General features: G+C 43.8%; 1 long non-coding RNA gene across 2 annotated transcripts in view; it reads left to right on the forward strand.

Annotated features, from left to right (window-relative positions):
• The first annotated feature begins 27 nt into the window (after positions 1–27).
• Positions 28–19,629, forward strand: part of LOC106734334 (uncharacterized) — a 71,039-nt gene continuing 51,437 nt past the window's right edge. For both annotated transcript variants that reach the window (XR_001369994.2, XR_003548529.1), the window contains exons 1-2: positions 28–215; positions 5,931–6,124. This is a non-coding gene — a long non-coding RNA (uncharacterized LOC106734334). The remainder of the gene's footprint in view (positions 216–5,930; positions 6,125–19,629) is intronic.

The following is a 19,629-nucleotide window of genomic DNA, read 5'->3' on the forward strand; positions in this document are numbered from 1 at the left end:
AGCTGGACGCGCCGTGGCGTGGCGTGGCGTGGCGCGGCGCGGCGGAGGATCCGAGGCGTCCGGAAGCAGAAACTTGTCTGGCAGGACGAACGTGGCTCCGCGACATTCCAGCCCTGTGTCATCACCTTGAAAATAGGAGATGCGTCTGCCTTTCTGAGCGTCCAGGGCTGGGTTGGCCAGAAGTTTTCATCACACACCGGAGCTTTGTCTCCAAGGTACCCAGCATAACAAAATATCTGGGGTCGGAAGACAGTCTGCCATGCCTGGGGTGCAGTGGCCAACCAGAGAGTCGCTGAGCAGCCGTTGGCTTTGGGCTACTAAAGCTGGAACAGGATCCGCATTAAGTCCAGTCCAAATCCTGTTAGAAGGTGATTAGTTTTCTTGACATGTATCCACCACCTGGTCCTTACTGACAAGCTGACACATGGGAAAAAAAAGAGAGAGAGGCAGCCTTCACACACACAGGACAGTGCTTTACAGAAATAGTGCAGCGTTACAAATTCCTCAAGGTCATTACTGGCAGCAAAATTAAGTAACATGTTGTTCTGGAGTTTTAATGAGCAAAAACAAAAGTCAAAGTCAAATTCATTGAGAAACAACATAAGGACATCATTTCACCTCACCGAACACATCCATTTTTTTTTAAGATGGCTCCCCATAGGGTGCTCCCACCGGAAAGAGATGAAGTGAGACATCACCGTGGGGGTGGGTGGAGGGGGGAGATGATGACCATCTGTAATCCCTTCTCCGCCACCCTCCTCTTGGAATTTTGGGCATGTGCACACACGAACCCAGTGTGATTTTCAATCTGCCAGATCCAGAACCCAAACCACAGTTAGTCATATCCAGCACCTTAACTGTCACACGACCTGTTGGCCCCAACATATCTTCCTTTAAGCTGTGGATTCGATTTCGATAACCATGGTTTCAAGGATGTCAAGAAAGCATAATTTTTTTTAAAAAGTCTGATGAAAAAAAGCTTTATTTTAGAATGTTCTTGATTTTTGTATCAAATCTTTTAAGAGAGGAGCTTACTTTTTTTTTTGAGAGGTTTTTGCTATAGGGTGTGTATGCTCGCCAGAAAGAGAGAGACAGAGAGACAGAAAGCAAGAAATCACTCCCCAGGGGGGATGGTCACACTGCAATCCCTTCTCCATTCTCCTCTCGGGATCTTGGGCATGCGCGCACTCGTGCCTGGCGTGAGTTTAAACCACAGGTCTGGGACTCAAACCATGGTTGACTACATGGGAGTCCAGCAACATAGCCATTACGCTAACTACTGGTCCCAAGAAAGCATAATTTTGATACCAAACCCAAATGGGTCCCTCACCTGATGCACACCGTAGTCGGAACACTGAAAGCCCCAGGACTGCAAAAGAGAACATGGAAAGTTTTGATGCATGGCACAGAGGTAACACTCAAACCTGCCTCCCCTAACAGAAAACAGAGGGTCTTTGGAGAGGAAGGTCTCTCACCTCAACTTTTTAAAAAGAGAATTATTTATTTCCTTTTATTGATTCATTCATTTTATTTTAATTTGACCAGAGAGAGAGAGAGAAAGAAAGTGAGAAAGCAAGACACCAGGTCCAGGCCGCGAACCATGGTCAGCTCATGTGGGAGTGTCCAGCGCCTTAACCACTGTGCCACCTGCTGGTTCCCTCTCATCTCAACTTTTAAAAATAGATTTATTTGTGTATTCTGTAGAGAGACAGCGAGAGAGAGACAGCACCCCTGACAAGATCCTGCCCACACGATCTGCCCTTAGCCTCAGCCTGCCAGATTCACAGGCACACTCGTGCCGGTTATACTCAGGGAGGCCTGCATCACAGGAGTAGGAAGTATTCCGCTGTCCCACCCACCCAAATCTTCAAGTAGACCTCTATGCAGATAAGGAGTGCCACTGCCAGGATTCTAATTGGCTGACTAGAGCCACACAGCTCCAATGGCTCTTTCTGCAGCTGGAGCCAACCTGATGTCACTCAGCCCTCTGCAGGCAAATATACTAGGTCTGTCTTTCGTAGGCCAGGCCATCATTCGAAAACACCGCCAAAAACAAAACATGGGGGTGGGGTAGCAGGCCTGTGACATACCGCTCCGGACATAAGACAGTTAGAAGGTAGTCGTTTGCTTATTTTTTCATTCCCAGAGGGCATTTGTGCTGGCCAGAGAGAGAGAGAGGAGAAAGCTTCCTCCAGGGTAATATGGTCACACTGCAGTCCCACCCTGCTCCACTTCTCCATCCCGTTGGGATCTGAAGCATGCTCACACATGTGCCCAGCATGTTTTCAAAACACTGGGGTTGAAATTTGAATTGTAGTCAGACATGTGGGTTCCAACTCCCTTAACCATTAGGGTAATGGCTGGTTTTGTTTTTTAAAGAGAGTTTTGCTATAGGGTGCATGAACTCACTGGAGAAACAGAGAGAGACAGAAAGTGAGAAATTACCCCCCAGGAGGAATGGCCACACTGCAATCCCTTCTTCTCTCAGGATTTTGAGCACACGCACATATGCACCTGCCATGAGTTTAAGTCACTGGATCTGGGACTCGAACAGCAGTTGACTACATGGGAGTCCAATGATGTAACTATTATGCCATCTGTTCCCTCAGGTTATTTCTCTTAAGACTGATTAGGGTGAACAAAACCAGGTTGTAGTTAAACAGACAAACAAGTAATATTTCAGTAAATCTATTCAAGTGTGTTCTTAGTTTCAATGTGTTCCCTGTGGGTAAAATAACGAAAATGACAGAAGATATGAAAATAATTCCTTTGAGTGATGGACATAGTGTGTTTTTTCCCAAGGAACAGAGCACTATGGAGTAGCTAGGTTAATCAGTTTTTCTCCATTTCTTTGGAAGATCAGAAAGGAAGACTACCCAGCAGGCAAGAAGGTAGTTAAGGCTATTAAAAGCAGTGATGGCTACTCCACATCACCCAATAAAAATAATCAAACATCCTTCATTCTGGAGCTGGCAGGTGGCAGGGTGGTTAGGGTGCTGGATTTCCCACATGGCTGACTGTGGTTTGAGTCCCAAACCTGGCTGCTTGCTCTCTTTCCATCTCTTTCTCTGCCTTTCTCTGGTGAGTGTGCATGCCCTATAGCAAATTGTAAAATAATAATAATAATACAGTTAAATAATTTTAAAAAGAAGTCCTTCATTCTAGCCCCCCCAACCCCGAAAGTCAAGAAGCCTGAGTTCTATTCCCACTGTGCCACCAGTTGGCCTTGGGTGCATCGTTAAGCCTCAGTGTTACCAGCTATAAAATGGGTAGTAAGTAGAGTGTGTGGTCCCGTCCACCTCTCACATAAACAGAATTCAGCCCTCTCTGTCCCTCATGCCTCTAAAAGAGGGAACTTAGCATAGGTACCTGAGAAGTGTGGTCTTTCCCTTCTCCCAGTGAACCTCACAGCTTCTCTTGACTTTCTCCTCCCTTTTTTGCCGGAGGGGGGAAAAAAGGAGAGAGTGGAGCAGCTGAGTGGTGTGGCGAGAGTGATCAGAGGAGCATAGTATAGGACAGAAGAAACAGTATTCCCTAGCCCAAGAAAAGGGGACCATGGTGGACAGCCAAAAAGTGTTTGCTACCTTAACTTGTGCTTCCCAAAGCTCTGCTGTTTCCTGGATTTCAGTGGAGAAAGCCATTTCTTTCCCCTTCATGGCAGATAAGGAGTGCCACTGCCAGGATTCTAATTGGCTGACTAGAGCCACACAGCTCCAATGGCTCTTTCTGCAGCTGGAGCCAACCTGATGTCACTCAGCCCTCTGCAGGCAAATATACTAGGTCTGTCTTTCGTAGGCCAGGCCATCATTCGAAAACACCGCCAAAAACAAAACATGGGGGTGGGGTAGCAGGCCTGTGACATACCGCTCCGGACATAAGACAGTTAGAAGGTAGTCGTTTGCTTATTTTTTCATTCCCAGAGGGCATTTGTGCTGGCCAGAGAGAGAGAGAGGAGAAAGCTTCCTCCAGGGTAATATGGTCACACTGCAGTCCCACCCTGCTCCACTTCTCCATCCCGTTGGGATCTGAAGCATGCTCACACATGTGCCCAGCATGTTTTCAAAACACTGGGGTTGAAATTTGAATTGTAGTCAGACATGTGGGTTCCAACTCCCTTAACCATTAGGGTAATGGCTGGTTTTGTTTTTTAAAGAGAGTTTTGCTATAGGGTGCATGAACTCACTGGAGAAACAGAGAGAGACAGAAAGTGAGAAATTACCCCCCAGGAGGAATGGCCACACTGCAATCCCTTCTTCTCTCAGGATTTTGAGCACACGCACATATGCACCTGCCATGAGTTTAAGTCACTGGATCTGGGACTCGAACAGCAGTTGACTACATGGGAGTCCAATGATGTAACTATTATGCCATCTGTTCCCTCAGGTTATTTCTCTTAAGACTGATTAGGGTGAACAAAACCAGGTTGTAGTTAAACAGACAAACAAGTAATATTTCAGTAAATCTATTCAAGTGTGTTCTTAGTTTCAATGTGTTCCCTGTGGGTAAAATAACGAAAATGACAGAAGATATGAAAATAATTCCTTTGAGTGATGGACATAGTGTGTTTTTTCCCAAGGAACAGAGCACTATGGAGTAGCTAGGTTAATCAGTTTTTCTCCATTTCTTTGGAAGATCAGAAAGGAAGACTACCCAGCAGGCAAGAAGGTAGTTAAGGCTATTAAAAGCAGTGATGGCTACTCCACATCACCCAATAAAAATAATCAAACATCCTTCATTCTGGAGCTGGCAGGTGGCAGGGTGGTTAGGGTGCTGGATTTCCCACATGGCTGACTGTGGTTTGAGTCCCAAACCTGGCTGCTTGCTCTCTTTCCATCTCTTTCTCTGCCTTTCTCTGGTGAGTGTGCATGCCCTATAGCAAATTGTAAAATAATAATAATAATACAGTTAAATAATTTTAAAAAGAAGTCCTTCATTCTAGCCCCCCCAACCCCGAAAGTCAAGAAGCCTGAGTTCTATTCCCACTGTGCCACCAGTTGGCCTTGGGTGCATCGTTCTAAAAGAGGGAACTTAGCATAGGTACCTGAGAAGTGTGGTCTTTCCCTTCTCCCAGTGAACCTCACAGCTTCTCTTGACTTTCTCCTCCCTTTTTTGCCGGAGGGGGGAAAAAAGGAGAGAGTGGAGCAGCTGAGTGGTGTGGCGAGAGTGATCAGAGGAGCATAGTATAGGACAGAAGAAACAGTATTCCCTAGCCCAAGAAAAGGGGACCATGGTGGACAGCCAAAAAGTGTTTGCTACCTTAACTTGTGCTTCCCAAAGCTCTGCTGTTTCCTGGATTTCAGTGGAGAAAGCCATTTCTTTCCCCTTCATGGTTAGATTGAGCCCAGATAGCAGGAAATGCAATGCAATATTGGTAACTATATATTTGTTTTGGTCCCCACTTTCTGCAATACACATTTTAAAATCCTTGGAATCTCCAAAGCAGTAAATATCTTTTTGTAGGCTAATGAGTTGCCTGGTGGCTGGCAGTTACCTAGGCAGCTTCAGGATGAGGGGTGGTCACCCAAAAGACCAAGGCAAAAAGAAATGGTTGGAAGTTACAGGTCTCCCCTCCTGGCAGGGAGAGGGACTGAGGGTTAAGGTGGTCGCCAATAGCCAATGACTTAACCATGCCTATGTAATGAAACCTCCATAAAAACCCAAAACGGGCCAGTCCATGGCATGATGATTAAAGCAACTTGAACACACATGGCAGACCATGCAGTTGGAATCCCTGGCCCAGTGACTTGAAAAACACACTGTATGTGCGTGCATGTGTGTGTGTGTGTGTGTGCGTGCATGCGTGTGCATGTGAGAGCACCCAGAATCCTGAAAGGAGAAAGAAATGGAGGAAAAGGGGTTGTAGCACAACCATTCCCCATGGGAGTGCTTCATCTCTCTCTCTCTCTGTCTCTGTCTCTATCTCTCTACAGTGAGTACATGTGCCCTCCAACAGAAGTAAACACACACGGAAGGACAAGTCTGCAAAGCTTCTAAACAGCTAGGCATGCGGCCGTGTCTGAAGAGTCCGAGATGTAGCTGAAACTACCTAGGTTGGTGGCTGACGTCTGAAGTTGGGGCAGTTTGTGCATCTGGACCCTCAGTCTGTGACATCTGGGATCTCCAGGTAAGGTAGATAATCTCAGAATTGAACTACAGCACATCCAGATTGAATTTACTACAGAATCTGGAAAATTGATCCATTGGATGTTTCTCTCCACTTCTTCTGACGTTTACTTATTTATTTGTTGTGATTTATCAAGCCACTGAGTCCAGGACTAACGGACTATCGGCCATGTGGGAATCCAATACCTTAGCCACCATGCCACCTGCTCACCTTCTTTACGCACTTCTTGTGACTGAAGTCTGTGTCTCTTGTGGTGTGAGAGTAGAAGAAAAAGAATTTGCCTTTTCTATAAAATTAGTATAAAAAGTGGGATTTTGAGCCAGCTAGAGAGTGTGGAGGTTGAGACAGCTGGATCGTACATGGTCAACTGTGTGGTTTGAGTCCCGGACTCAGCAGCTTAAAATTCACACTGGGCACATGTGCATGCATGTCCAAGATCTAAGAGGAGAATGGAGGAGGGCCGTTATAGTGTCACTATCCATGGGAGGTGGAAAGGTGATTTCTCTCTCTATCTAGATGGGCACTATATCAAACTATAATAAATTTTTAAAGTGGGATTTGCCAGGCTGGCTTGAGTTCATATAAGTATGTGGTTTGAGAAGAGAAAGGATAAGGGGAGGTTGGGGGGTAAGGGACCTGTGATTTCTGGGCAGCCCGCTGGTCCCCCATGGCATGGAGGAGCAGCTATACCATCTCTGTTACGAAGGTTAAAAAGTCACCAGTGGAATTTAGAGGTGGATCTAGTTTCTGGGGCTGGTTCACAAGATGCACAAGGTACACAAACTAATAAGAAAAAAAAAGAGAAATATTCAGACCAGCAGATGGCGCAGTGGTTGACACACCAGACTTCCACATGGCTGACTGCGGTTCAAGTCCTGGACTCAGTGGCTTGCTTTCTCAATTTCCCCCTCTCTCTGTGCTGCTCTGTGGTCAAATTGAAAAAATAATAATAATAACAAGGAATAAAATTAAATAATTCTTAAAAATAAAATATTCAGTTATTTGGTTATTGATAGCTGTAATTCCTAAAATGAAATTAAAAGAGTGTTGGATTACGGGACCAGCAGCTGATGGAATGGCTATGTCACTGGACTCCCATGTAGTTGACTGCAATTTGAGTCCCAGACCCGGTGTCTTAAACTCACACCGGGCTCATGGAGGAGAAGAGATTGCAGCATGGCCATCCCCCCGGGAGGTGATTTCTCGCTTTCTGTCTCTCTGTCTCTCTCTGTCTTTCTGGCGAGTGCACGGACCCTATAGCAAAAACCTCTCCAAAAATAAAAAAAGAGTGCTGGATTAGACTTTGGTGCTAGACCACGCTCCACTGGTCTGAGTTTAAGTCTGAGCTTTGGCCACTAGCCTCAAAGCTGCCCTACTCTGGCTCAGGAAAATCTGCAGGGACAGCAGCAGGTACCTTGAAGACCCGTTGTTCCCAAGGAGCTAGTCAATGAGGGATAAGGGCAAAACCAGGAAACTATTGAAACCAGAAAGTACAGTGTGAAGGGATTGTTTCATTTTGTAGCTAGGTCTCAGCCTTAGGAACCTTCACTAAAGTAGATTGTAAGAGTAACTGCTTTAAGAGCCATGTATTTAGTTTCAAATGCTACAAAGTAAAAAGTAAAAGAGTATGTCTGGATTGATACAGGAACCCACAGCTCACTATTGGACAGTCCCAGATGGCTATACATGATCCAGACACAGGGGAAGCTATTCCCAAGGGCCTAGACAGCATGGAGGACTGCATAAAAGCCACTGTAATAGCTGCTATATGTTGGCCCTGAGAAGAGGGACTGTCCAAGTTGACTTATAAATGCCACGTGGAATGCCCCAGGTGAAATACTGTGGTAGGCAGGTAGCTCATAATGAGCCACAGCCCTAAAAAATAGCAGAAGGACACAGGTCACACCAATCACAACATCTCAGGAGTTACAACCAGACCCTCCATGAAAACGCCTTCTTCCCACTCAGCTCCTGGTGCCGGGAAGGCGAGACAAATACCATTTTTCTTCCTTGGTACCTGAGGAAGACACATAGGGATGACTGTAAATTTCCCTCTTATCATTCCTCATAAATACAAAAAGACCCAACCAGACATTTTGGTCAATGTCCTGATTCCCACTGGGGAGATAAACTAATTGGGCAGTTCATCCTAATAAGGATGCTATCATTGTGGCTCACACTGGGCATGCGCAGTTACGTATTCAAATTCCTCAAACTCTTCACCTGTGAGAGAGCAGGAAGAAGCCCAGGAATTTAAAGAGCATCATAGTGTGACAGACCTCCCAGTGTTAAATATTCATTATCACCTCTGGTAATAAAAATGACACCCAAACCAGTTCCAAACTCAGTTGCTACCTAGCAGCTTGCCTGCCCAAAAGTCTTTCGGGTTTACTTCTTTTCTAAAATCTTTTTTCCCTATTAAATTCTCTCTCTCCTTTTTTTTTCCATACTTACATTGTGGTTGTGGCTTTATTTTGCACCTAGGGACAAGTCTCTAATTTTAGTGGTCTGGACCCAAAGAACCAAGGGTTTTATACAACGTAGCTCTACACTCCCATCCTATGTCAATACCTCATATGCTTCAGATGCAAGCCATTATAGGACTTTTTTGTTTTGGTTTGGTTTTTGGAATTGTTTGCCTTAGGGTACAGAGAGAGAGAGACAGTGAGAAGGAAAGTGAGAAATGATAAATCACCCCTCCCCCCAGTGGTGGGGGGTTGGCCATACCACAATCCTTTCTCCTCTATTCTCTTCCTGGAATCTTCAGCACACACACACATACACATGCACACCTGGCATGATTTTCAAGCCACCGGTCTGGACCTCAGGCTGTGGTCAGCTATGTGGGAGTCCAGTGACATAATCACTACACCACCTGCCGGCCCCAGGACTGGGTTTGTAATAACCAAGGTAATTCACCCGCTGAATCTATCCATTACTCAGGTCACGGAAAACACTGTGGCTAAGGGTGTCCCTTTAATGTGCTCACCACCCCATAACCTGACTGTAGAAAAACAGTTTAGAAAGCCCCCTGAGGCTTGCTGCTCAGTTTCCCTATGCACAGAAGTGGGTAAAATGACGACAGTGTGCTAAGGAGACATTCAGGGACTCCTTGGTACAGGGAGGGGCCCCACACGGTGGTACCCAGAGCCACCAGCCAAGCCCTGACGCAGGCACAGTTAAACTGAGAGAACATTAAAGAGGTAAGGGTACGAGATTATTAAAGTCATAAAGTGAAACAGGCTTAATGTAAAGAAGCCTTGTGTCCTTTACCTAAATGCGGTACCTGGATGAGCATTCTGCCTGCCGGGGAACACGTCTCCTACCTAGCACTGTGAAGTGAGGCACGTAAACCTGCCCTTTGAGCAATGCTGTTTGAACCAGTAAGATGCAGAGAAGCCGGAGTGCTGGCATGGACAGTTCTCTCAGACAGAGGCATGGTGCTGACGGAGACCTTGCACTGGAGAACTCCCACGGGAGCACATTCACTCATACTATTTTGCAATCAGATACTACTTGAGCCTACCTTGTGACAGAAGGACATACGGAATTTGGAAACCTGAAATGCCCATGATGTCTTGGGTGATGTGGCCAGAAGAATTCCACAGTAAAATGGAGATGACTTGGCACCGGGAGGGGGTGTGAGGGCTGGGGGACTGGACTCGCACATGGCCAACCATGGTTCAGGTCTCGCACCTGGTGGCTTGCTTTCTCACTTTCCCTTTCTGTCTTTATCTCTCTGGTGAGTGCATGTGCCCTGTAGCAAATTTAAATAATAATAATAATAACATGTACATTTAAATAGAGATGCCTTATAAGGAAAGTGCCACGTGAGGAACGCAAGGAGGCTTTCCCAGCAGGAAGCCACTTTCCCCCAAGATGGACTCTGGAACTCTGTGGAGCTGCTGGATTCTGTGGACACCCGGGCAGTGTTTTACAAACAGTTCTCAAATGACCAACAAACCACTTCTTGAGATGTTGACGGCAGTTAACGGACAGCATCCTATTTGGAAGGATGCCACCATACTTGAAGGAGGTTAAAAAAGCGTCAGATTGGGAACCAGCAGTTAGTGTAATGGCTATGTCGCGGGACTCCCACATAGTTGACTGCGGTTCGTGTCCCAGACCTGGTGACTTAAAACTCATGCCCGGCGCGTGTGCGTGCATGCCCAAGATCCCGAGAGGAGAATGGAGGAGAAGGGATTGCGGTGTGACCATCCTCCCCCAGCGGGATGATTTCTAGCTTTCTGTCTCTCTGTCTCTCTCTTTCTGGTGAGCACACAGGCCCTCTAACCAAAACATCTCCCCTCCTCACCCCCCAAAAAATGTTTATTTATTTCCTTTACATATGAGAAAGAGAGAAATATCGAGAGAGTCCTCATGCCACAATCCACCCCCAGCCTTAGCCTATCAGAATTGTAGGCGCATGCCTGCATGGCATGCATAGGGAGGCTCAAATGCGAACCTAGGACGTGAACTAGAGAACCTCCAATGTGAGTCCAGTTGCATCAGTGCTGTGCCATTGTCTGACCCCAGAGTTGTATACCCCTTTGACATAAGAAATCCATGTATAGGGGCCTGCAGTTGGTGTGATGGGTAAGGCACTGGACTCCCATATGGCCGACCATGGTTTGAGTCCCAGATCTAATAGCTTGCTTTCTCACTCTCCCTCTCTCTCTCTGTCTCTCTTTGGTCAAATTTAATAACAATAATAATAATAATAAATAAAACTAAAGGAAATTATTTTATTTTAAAAAAAGGAAAAAAAAATCTGTGTACAAAGATGGGGGTAGACAGCAATATTATAAAATATAAATTTCGTCTTTGTCCCATTTCCGGTCTAAAACTGCTGGAATTGCCAAAATAAGGTGTCTTTCTGTGTGCTAATGAGTTGATTGATGGTTGGCAGCCCCTGGGTAGCTTCAGTGTGGGAGATGGTCACCAAAAAGACCACGACAGGATAGAAGACTTTCAGCCCTACTCACTCCCAACCTCCAGGGAGGGAAGAGAGGCTGAAGGTCAAGCTGATTACCAATGATCAGTGATTTAATCCATGCCTATGTAATGAGGCCTCCATAAACCCTGAAAGAGTAGGGTTCAAAGAGCTTCCAGATAGCCAGACACATGGAGGTTCCTGGGAGGTGGCACACCCAGGTGAGGCCCAGGCACTCTGCCCTTCTCACATGCCTTCCCTCTGCAGCTCTTTCATCTGGCTGTTTATCTGTATCCTTTATAACAACCTGGAAAACATAAGGACTGTATTTCCCTGAGTTCTGGGGGCCACTCTAGTAAGCTAATCAAACCTGAGGAGGTTTGCGGGAACCCCAAATGACAGCCAGTGGTTCAAATCCCAGGGAAAACCCCGTGGGGCTTGTGATTGGCATCTGCAGCATGGGCATCTTGGGGGACTGAGCCTTCCATCTGTGGGGTCTGGCGCTCTCTCCAGTTTCAGTGTCAGAACTGTGCTGGGTTAGAGGACACCCAGCTGGTGACTGCTGCAAAATCGGGAGAGTCGAGTGGTTGTTAGTGTGGAGAAATCCCTGCACATCCTTGGTGACCAGAGGTCACAGAAGTCTTGTGTTGATTGTTGTGTTGTGAGAACAGAAAAAAAAAATTTTTTTTTACATAGATATAGCTTATTCATCTTTTTAAAAATATATATATATTTTTATCTAATGTTATTTATTTTTAAAAATTTGACCAGAGAGGGACACAGAGAGAGGGAAAGTGAGAAAGCAAGACACCAGTTCTGGGAGTTGAACCACAGTTGTCCATGTGGAAGTCCAGCACCCTTAAGCCATCTACTGGCTCCTTTTTTAAAATTTCATCTATTTATTTATTGTTTTTAAAGAGTTATTTTATAGTTTATTCATCTTTATAGATGACAGTCTCTCCATAGCACCAGCCCCCAGCCTCAGGGAGTCACAGAGCTTAGAGAGAAAGTGAGTGAAGTGAGTGGAGGCAGAGGTGCGGTAAAACAAGAGAACAGCAAAACACTGATGGGTTTTCTATTTATTTATTATCGTAATTTCTCATTTACATATAGTCTTATACATTTGTGTAGGGCACAGTATGGTTTTTAAAGTGTGGATACAGTGTGTAACAAACGGAGGGTGTAAACATATGCAGCACCTTCAACATATAACATTCCATTATGTTGTACACATTTGAAATTCGCTCCACTGGTTATTTTGAAAGTATGTATTAATAGGAAATTGTCAACAATGTTCTTTACTATGAAATACAGTTCTAAAGAAAAATGAAGTGCTTAAGAAATTAGACATCAGGGCCAGCAGGTAGTGTGGTGGTTAAGGCACTGGATTCCCACATGGTTGACCACGGTTCAAGTGCTGGACCTGGTGGCTTGCTTTTACACTTTCCCTCTTTCTCTGTCTCTTTCTGGTGAGTACATGTACCCCAATGCAAAATAAAAAAGCAAAATAATAGTAAATAAAAATAAATACATAATTATTTTAAAACAATCAGAAAAAAGTCACATAACAAGGATGGATTTTTGAAAACAAAAATAATAATGTTTATGGTTTTTTTATTAATTCTTTAATAATTAAAGAATTATTTATTTTACTTGTTATTATTGTTTTTTAATTGTTCTATTTAACTTTATTTATTTATTTATTTATTTTAATTTGACCAGAGAGGAGGAGAGAGAGAGAGAAGATGAGAAAGCAAGCCACCCAGTTTGGGACTTGAACTAGGGTCAGTCAAGTGGGAGTCCAGTGCCCTTAATCACCACGCCACCTGCTGGCCCCATATTATTATTATTTTTAATTTGACCAGAGAGAGTCAGAGAGAGAGAGAAAGGGAAAGTGAGAAAACAAGCTACCAGGTCCAGGACTCAAACTATGGTTAGCCATGTGGGATTCCAGCACCCCAGCGGCTGTGCCACCCGCCAGCCCCAATGTTTATTTTTTTTAAATAAAAAGGTCTGCATTACACTTAACAGGTACTCAGTTTTCTTCATTCTTCACTTTATATGAAAAAGAGAAAGATAGATTGTTTTTAAAGATTTTTTTTTTGCTATAGCGTACTTGCACCCTCCGAAGAGACACAGAGAAGGAAAGTGAGAAATCACCCCCTGGGGGGGTGGCCATGCCACAATCCCTTCTCCTCCATTCTCCCCTCAAGGTTTTGGGCACGCATGTACTCACATGTGCGCAGAGCATTTTCTGAGCCACTGGGTCTGGGATACAAACCGTGAAGTCAGTCACGTGGGGTCCAGCTCTTCAACTGCGACTTCATCTGCTGGCTTCATCTGCTGGCTCGAGAAAGACTGATTTAATAAGTATTCAAAGAGTTCAAGTAATGGCTTTTACGTTTTGAGGGATATTGTCACGTATTTAACCACAACCAAAATTTCTCAACTTTATGCTCTGACTTGCCATGTTCTTTTATTCCTTTTTTTTTTTTTTTTGTCATTTTTGTTTATTCTTTCGGCACTCTGTACACCAACACAGAGGTAAAAGAAAATGACTGAAATTTAAGAGTCAAAGAATTTTTTTACAATTAAATCCACACTTCTATACGTTTATCTTACATGTCAGTTAAAAACTCACCAACCATTATGAAACAGGACAAAGTACATCACACACAAAAAAATCAAAACATAGAAAAGAATTTCATAGAAAATATATCCAATTCTGAAAATTATTGCTCTCTTGGTGTCTTTCTTGATAATCCACTCCAGAATTTAATTTTACCACAACTTGCCGTCCGATGATTTGCTTCAAGAAGTCGCTGGGGGGTTGCTTCAGCAGACTGATTTTAACAATCTTGGGAGGCAGGAAACTTGAGTTCTAATCTCAGCTCTGCTACCTAATGAGCTGTGTGACTTGGGCAACTCATCCTTTCACCTCTCCAGGCCTGGGTTCCTCATCTCGAAGCCGGCCTCCAGAATCCTCACTCCCCCCGCCGCACAAGCCCCTCCTTTTTCTTTCTTTTTGATTTTTATGTCTCCTTTCTTTATTCAACAAACTTTCATTCTCTAAATTTATCGTATTTTGTTTGGTCACCTGCAATCTGGTGTGTAACGGTGTTGAAGGTCTCCCCTGTTAGTTTTACCATAACTGAACCTGCTCCAGGGCATCGCGGTAACCCCAGCACACACGCGAGCCTCATCACTATAGCTCACACTTGGCCGATCCTTCCTGGGTAATTTACAGATTTTCCACTTCCGTGATACTGGAATTATTCATAACTCTTATCAAAGGATGTGCTTAAAGGGCGAGAGAGATTGCTAACATTATTTATTTACATGGTTTGCATTTAATTAATTAATTTTTAAAAGCAATTTTTGCTATAGGGCACGTGTGCTCCTCAGAGAGACAGAAAACAAGAAATCAACCCCCAGAGGGATGACCATTCCACAATCCCTTCTCCTCCATTTTCTTCTTGGGATATTGGGCACCCACACACACCTGCCCAGAGTGAGTTTCAAGCCCCCTGGTCTGGGCTTTACAGCAGTCAACCACATGGGAATCCAGGGCCTTAACCACCATGCCACCTGCTAGTCGCAATTAAATTTATTTTTTTAATTGCCGGAGGTTGCTGTGCGCGCTTGAGAGAGAGTAAGAGAATGAGAGAACAAGATTGGGAAGGAGAGAAAGCATCCTCAGTGGGGTGTGGTCACATTGCAATCCCTGTTTCTTCAATTCTCTATCCTGTTGGGATTTGGGCCATGAACATGCACATGCCAAGTGTGTATTTCAAGTCACCAGGGCCAGGATTCGAACTGTGCGGGCTGTGGGGAATCTGGCTCCCTTAACAACTAGGCTACAGAGGCAGCCCATGGTTTTTATTTTAGTTACTTTTTTTTCTTTTACCTTCACTTTTGCCTGAAGTACTATGAATAAAACAGGGAGACACCTGGCCAGAGTGGAACGAGTGTAAGAGAAGACACCATTACCGGTCTCTCCCCGAGTGGCCTCAGAGTGTTCCCGACTGACGAGCATTCCCTTCTCGTGTGGGAACTTGAGCTGCCCTCCCCATCAGGCACTCAGAGAGCCTGGCTGGAATGTCCGGTGTGCCAGGGCAGGAAGAAATCATCCGAAGCTTTCTGGTTGTTTGGATACCCACATTAAAGCTTTTGTCACCTGGCCCACCTCTCCCCGTTACCCGCTGACAACTCCATTTGTAAGTTGGCGGTCGGGATTTCTGATTTCGGCCTACCAGAGAGACACTGTGCGGGAAATCTTAAAGGACAGCGTACCTTTACATCCTCAGTTTAACCGTACGGGCCAACGTGCATAGCAAGCGTTTCAGCAAGCGCGTGTGGGAGGAGTGCGGCAGTGCAGTTAGAAGGATCAGCGTCCCGTAACCCTGGGTTCCACTCACAGCGCCACCCTATTTAGCTGTGACCTAATTTACTGTAGGCAATGTTGTCATCACACACAGCTGGGGTGTACCCTAACTGACATGCCAATTCAAAGTTTACGTAATAACTCTTTACATAACACGTTACACAGCACTCTCACGTACTCATTCATTCGTCCTACTCAGTGACCTATAAGGTGAGCGTGACAAACACTCTCATACCCATTCTACTAGGAAAAAATATCTGAGGCTCAGAATGTCAACTGCTCAGGGTTAGGGAGAAATTTGGAGATTGAAACTGAAGGCTTTATACTTCGAATTGTGCCTGGTTCACGAGATAGTGCACATATCTAGTAACAGAAACAAGTCATTTCTAAGGAGAGTAATTTGTTACAACCAAGACATAGATTCTGAATCCAGCCTGGGTTCAAATCCCAGCTCTGCCACCTACTGACTTCAGTCAAGTTGCTAAACCCCTCTGTGCTAAGGTGTCATGAGCAAATGAGATATGGGCTATATTTTCCTCTTGGATTCTTACAAAGATGAAATTGGTTATTATATGTAAAATATGGGCCAGCAGGTGGAGTGGGGGTTAAGGAACTAGATCCCACGTGGTCAACGCTACAGTTCAAGTCCCAGACCTGGTAGCTTAAAAATCACATCAGGGAAAAAAAGGGAACAGCAGATGGTGTAATGGGTACATCACTGGACTCCCATGTAGTTGACTGCGGTTCAAGTCCCAGACCCGTGGGACCAGCAGTTAGCATAATGGCTATGCCGCTGGACTCCCACGTAGTCGACCACAGTTCGAGTCCTGGACCCGGTGGCTTAAACTCACGCCGGGCGCGTGTGCGTGTGTGCCCAAGATCCCGAGAGGAGAATGGAGGAGAAGGCCATCCCCTCTGGGGGGTGATTTCTCACTTTCTGTCTCTCTGTCTCTGTCTGGTGAGCACATATGCCCTATAGCAAAACCCTCTCCAAAAAAAAAAAAAAAAAAAAAAAATCAGGTGCTTGTACATGCATCCAAAATCCCAAGAGGAAAATGGAGGAGAAGGGACTGTGGCATGGCCATCCTCCTGAAGGATGACTTCTCACTTTCCTCTTGGAAAAGGCCAAACCGATAATGAAAAAAAAAAAAAAAAAAAAAAAAAAAAAAATCTAAAAAAGAACAAGTATACAAATGCACACACACACACACACACACATAAACACGCATGTAAAATACTTAGTGCCTGGCCATGGCAAAGAGCTACACAAGTGATGTACTATTACTATCATTTATGTGATGAAGTGCTGCATTTCTCAAGGAGATGCTATTTGACTCACTGAATCACGACACTCCAGAAGACTGGGGAAAAAAGAAGAAGAAGAGAAGGAAATGCTGATACAGCTTTGGTGAGGGGGTAGAAATGACGAAATGGGTTAGAGTAACTTCACAAACCAGCACAGAGAGAGAGATCGTCGGTCCACAGAAATTGTGCATTAGTGACTTTATCTTATTCCTGTATATTACAAAGGATCTTTAAGTCAGATATATTTCTGGAAAGATTTATTGTCTGTGGTTCTTCTTTTCTCACAGATGATTTACTAAAAAGTATTTTAATTGGAGCTGGCAGGTGGCGTGGTGGTTAAGGGCACTAGACTCACACATGGCCAGACCTTGCAGTTTGCTTTCTCACTTTCTCTCTTCCCTCTTTCTCTCTCTGTCTCTCTCTGGTCAAATTAAAATACAAAATAGATGAGTAAATAAATAAAGTTAAATAAAATAATTCTTTAAAAATATTTTAATCATATCTATAGCGTTCTTATTGATTTTGCTTTCTAAATTAATATTTATATCCCAAATAGAGTGGAGATTAAATTAATCTCATAATTTTCATAATCTCCTTTCTCTTAACCATAATTTATGCCTGGATCATTCAATACCTGATTCATTTTTCTGCATTTGACTGGGAGAGATTGATGACTTGGAGGAGAAAGGGACTGTGGTTCTCACTGTGGCCTCCAGGCAGCTGGGAAGAGCCCACAAGAGGCCATCTATTGGAGCATCTTTGGGTGGACCAGGAGTTGAAGATGAGGTGAGACTAAGATGTTTAAGGGAGACCTAACATGGTAACAGTTTTTGTTTCATTTGTATTAGTTAATTTATTTATTGTTACCAAACCTGGCTTCAGCAACATATTAGCAGAGTGTAAGTACAATAGTCATGTTTAAGGAACAGCCGTCAAAATGATTTACTCTAAACAGGTTCTACCAGGTTATTTCCAGTACGTCTGAGGAGGAGAGTCGTGGTGCAATGAAAACATTTTATGCTTGTACACGGTGAGATTTTCGTAAGGCCAAGCTTTGAATGACCTGACTTGCAAAGCAAATATAGACTACCTTTTCACTTGGCCATCTTGTTAAAAAAATGAATCAGTAATATCTATCTATCTATATGTAGATTTTAAAGATTATTTAGAACTCTGGAATTGTTGATGAATATTAGAAAAGAGACTCATAAATATTCCCAAACATAAAGAACAGAGATGATTTTATTTTAAAATAAAAAATTATTTATTGTGGCCAGTAAATGACATGGTGGCTAAGGGACTGGACTCCCACATGGATAACTGTGGTTTGAGTCCTGGACCTGGCAGCTTGCTTTCTCACTCCCCTTCCAACCCTCTGTCCTTCTCTGGTCAAATTAAAATAAATAAATAAATAAATAAAGTTAAATAAAATGATTATTTATTTATTTATTTATTTTTATTGCTTATTATTTTTAAATTTGACCAGAGAGAGAGAAAGGGAAAGTGAGAAAGCAAGCCACCAAGTCTGGGACTCGAACGGTGGTTGGTTGTGTGGGAGTCCAGTACCTTAACCACCACACCACCTGCTGACCCCATAGATGATTGTTAACAGCAGTGTCAGGGACATTGACAAAGTGTTGGAAATGAGCAAAAGAGATTCCTGGCTGTTCTTTCAGCGAGGCTTGGATATGCTTATTGGATGTGGTAAGAGTTGTTGATCTGATAAGAGGATGCACCTTTGATTGTTTTTGATGAAGTAGGCTATTTTACAACTCTGTAAAGATAAAAATTAATCTGTGAGAAATGGATCACTGTGCAGATGGTTCTTGTTCATAGCAACGTAAGCAAATTTTATCCAGTAGAGGACATAAATCATTGTAAGTCAAAATATCATTTGAACTAATTTTAATATCTCTGGTTCCTTCATAATCAATGCATTAAATAAACATTTTGACATGTTCATTTTATATTTGTATGAGATTCCTGATTTTACTCTTTTAGAAATTCTACTTTAGCTGCAGTAATAAGGCATGTCTGTTTTCACTCAATAGATAGCCATCTGTTTATGGAACAAATATTTACCGAGTATACATCAGAACAAAGTGCTAGACACTTTATGGGAGATATGTAAACACATACACAAATGGTCTCCAAAACGTTCACGGAAAATGCAGATGATGGGGCCATCTGTGGCATGGTACTTCAGGTGGCTGCATCCTGTATGAGAATCATGTGGTTCGAGTCTAGGACCCAGGAACTTGAGAAACTGCAACACGTGTGTGCGTGCATGCCCCAAATGGAAGGAATTGTGGTGTGATAATTTCCCATGGGGGCTGCTTTCTCGCTCCCCTCCTCTCTCCAGTGAGTGTATGCCCCCTCTGGGAAATAAATAAATAAATAAATAAAAGATAAGAAAAAGAAAAGAAAATGCATATCATGAGAAAACAATGCATGGATTTGAATTTTTTTGGCATCCAAATTAATTCATAGGTTAATTCTATTTTTTCCAGAACTTAGTAAAGCACCCTTGTAGTAATATAAAGTCCACTTTCAACGCACTCTTCTTTGCCTAGAAATAAGCACCATGAACCGTTTACGGAACTTCCAGATCTTTTTCTATGCCCATGCCCTGTGGCATTGGAAAACTTTGGGGTAATATTTCCTCGTACATGTGTCTATGAAGTGTGCAATCCTGTACCAACTTAGACATAGAAGGATAGAGTAAAGGACTCTGTGCATTTCGTGCTTGGAGAGATTCTGTGAGATCTCCCTCCTAAACAAGTTAGTTTTTGGAGACCAGCAGATGGCTGGTTACATCACTGGATTCCTTCGTAGTCAAGTGCGGTTTGAGTCCTGGACCCGGTGGCTTGAAACACACTGGGC

The sequence above is a fragment of the Tupaia chinensis genome, unplaced genomic scaffold (assembly GCF_000334495.1).
Source record: "Tupaia chinensis unplaced genomic scaffold, TupChi_1.0 Scaffold000094_1, whole genome shotgun sequence".
NCBI classification, from domain to species: Eukaryota; Metazoa; Chordata; class Mammalia; order Scandentia; family Tupaiidae; genus Tupaia; species Tupaia belangeri.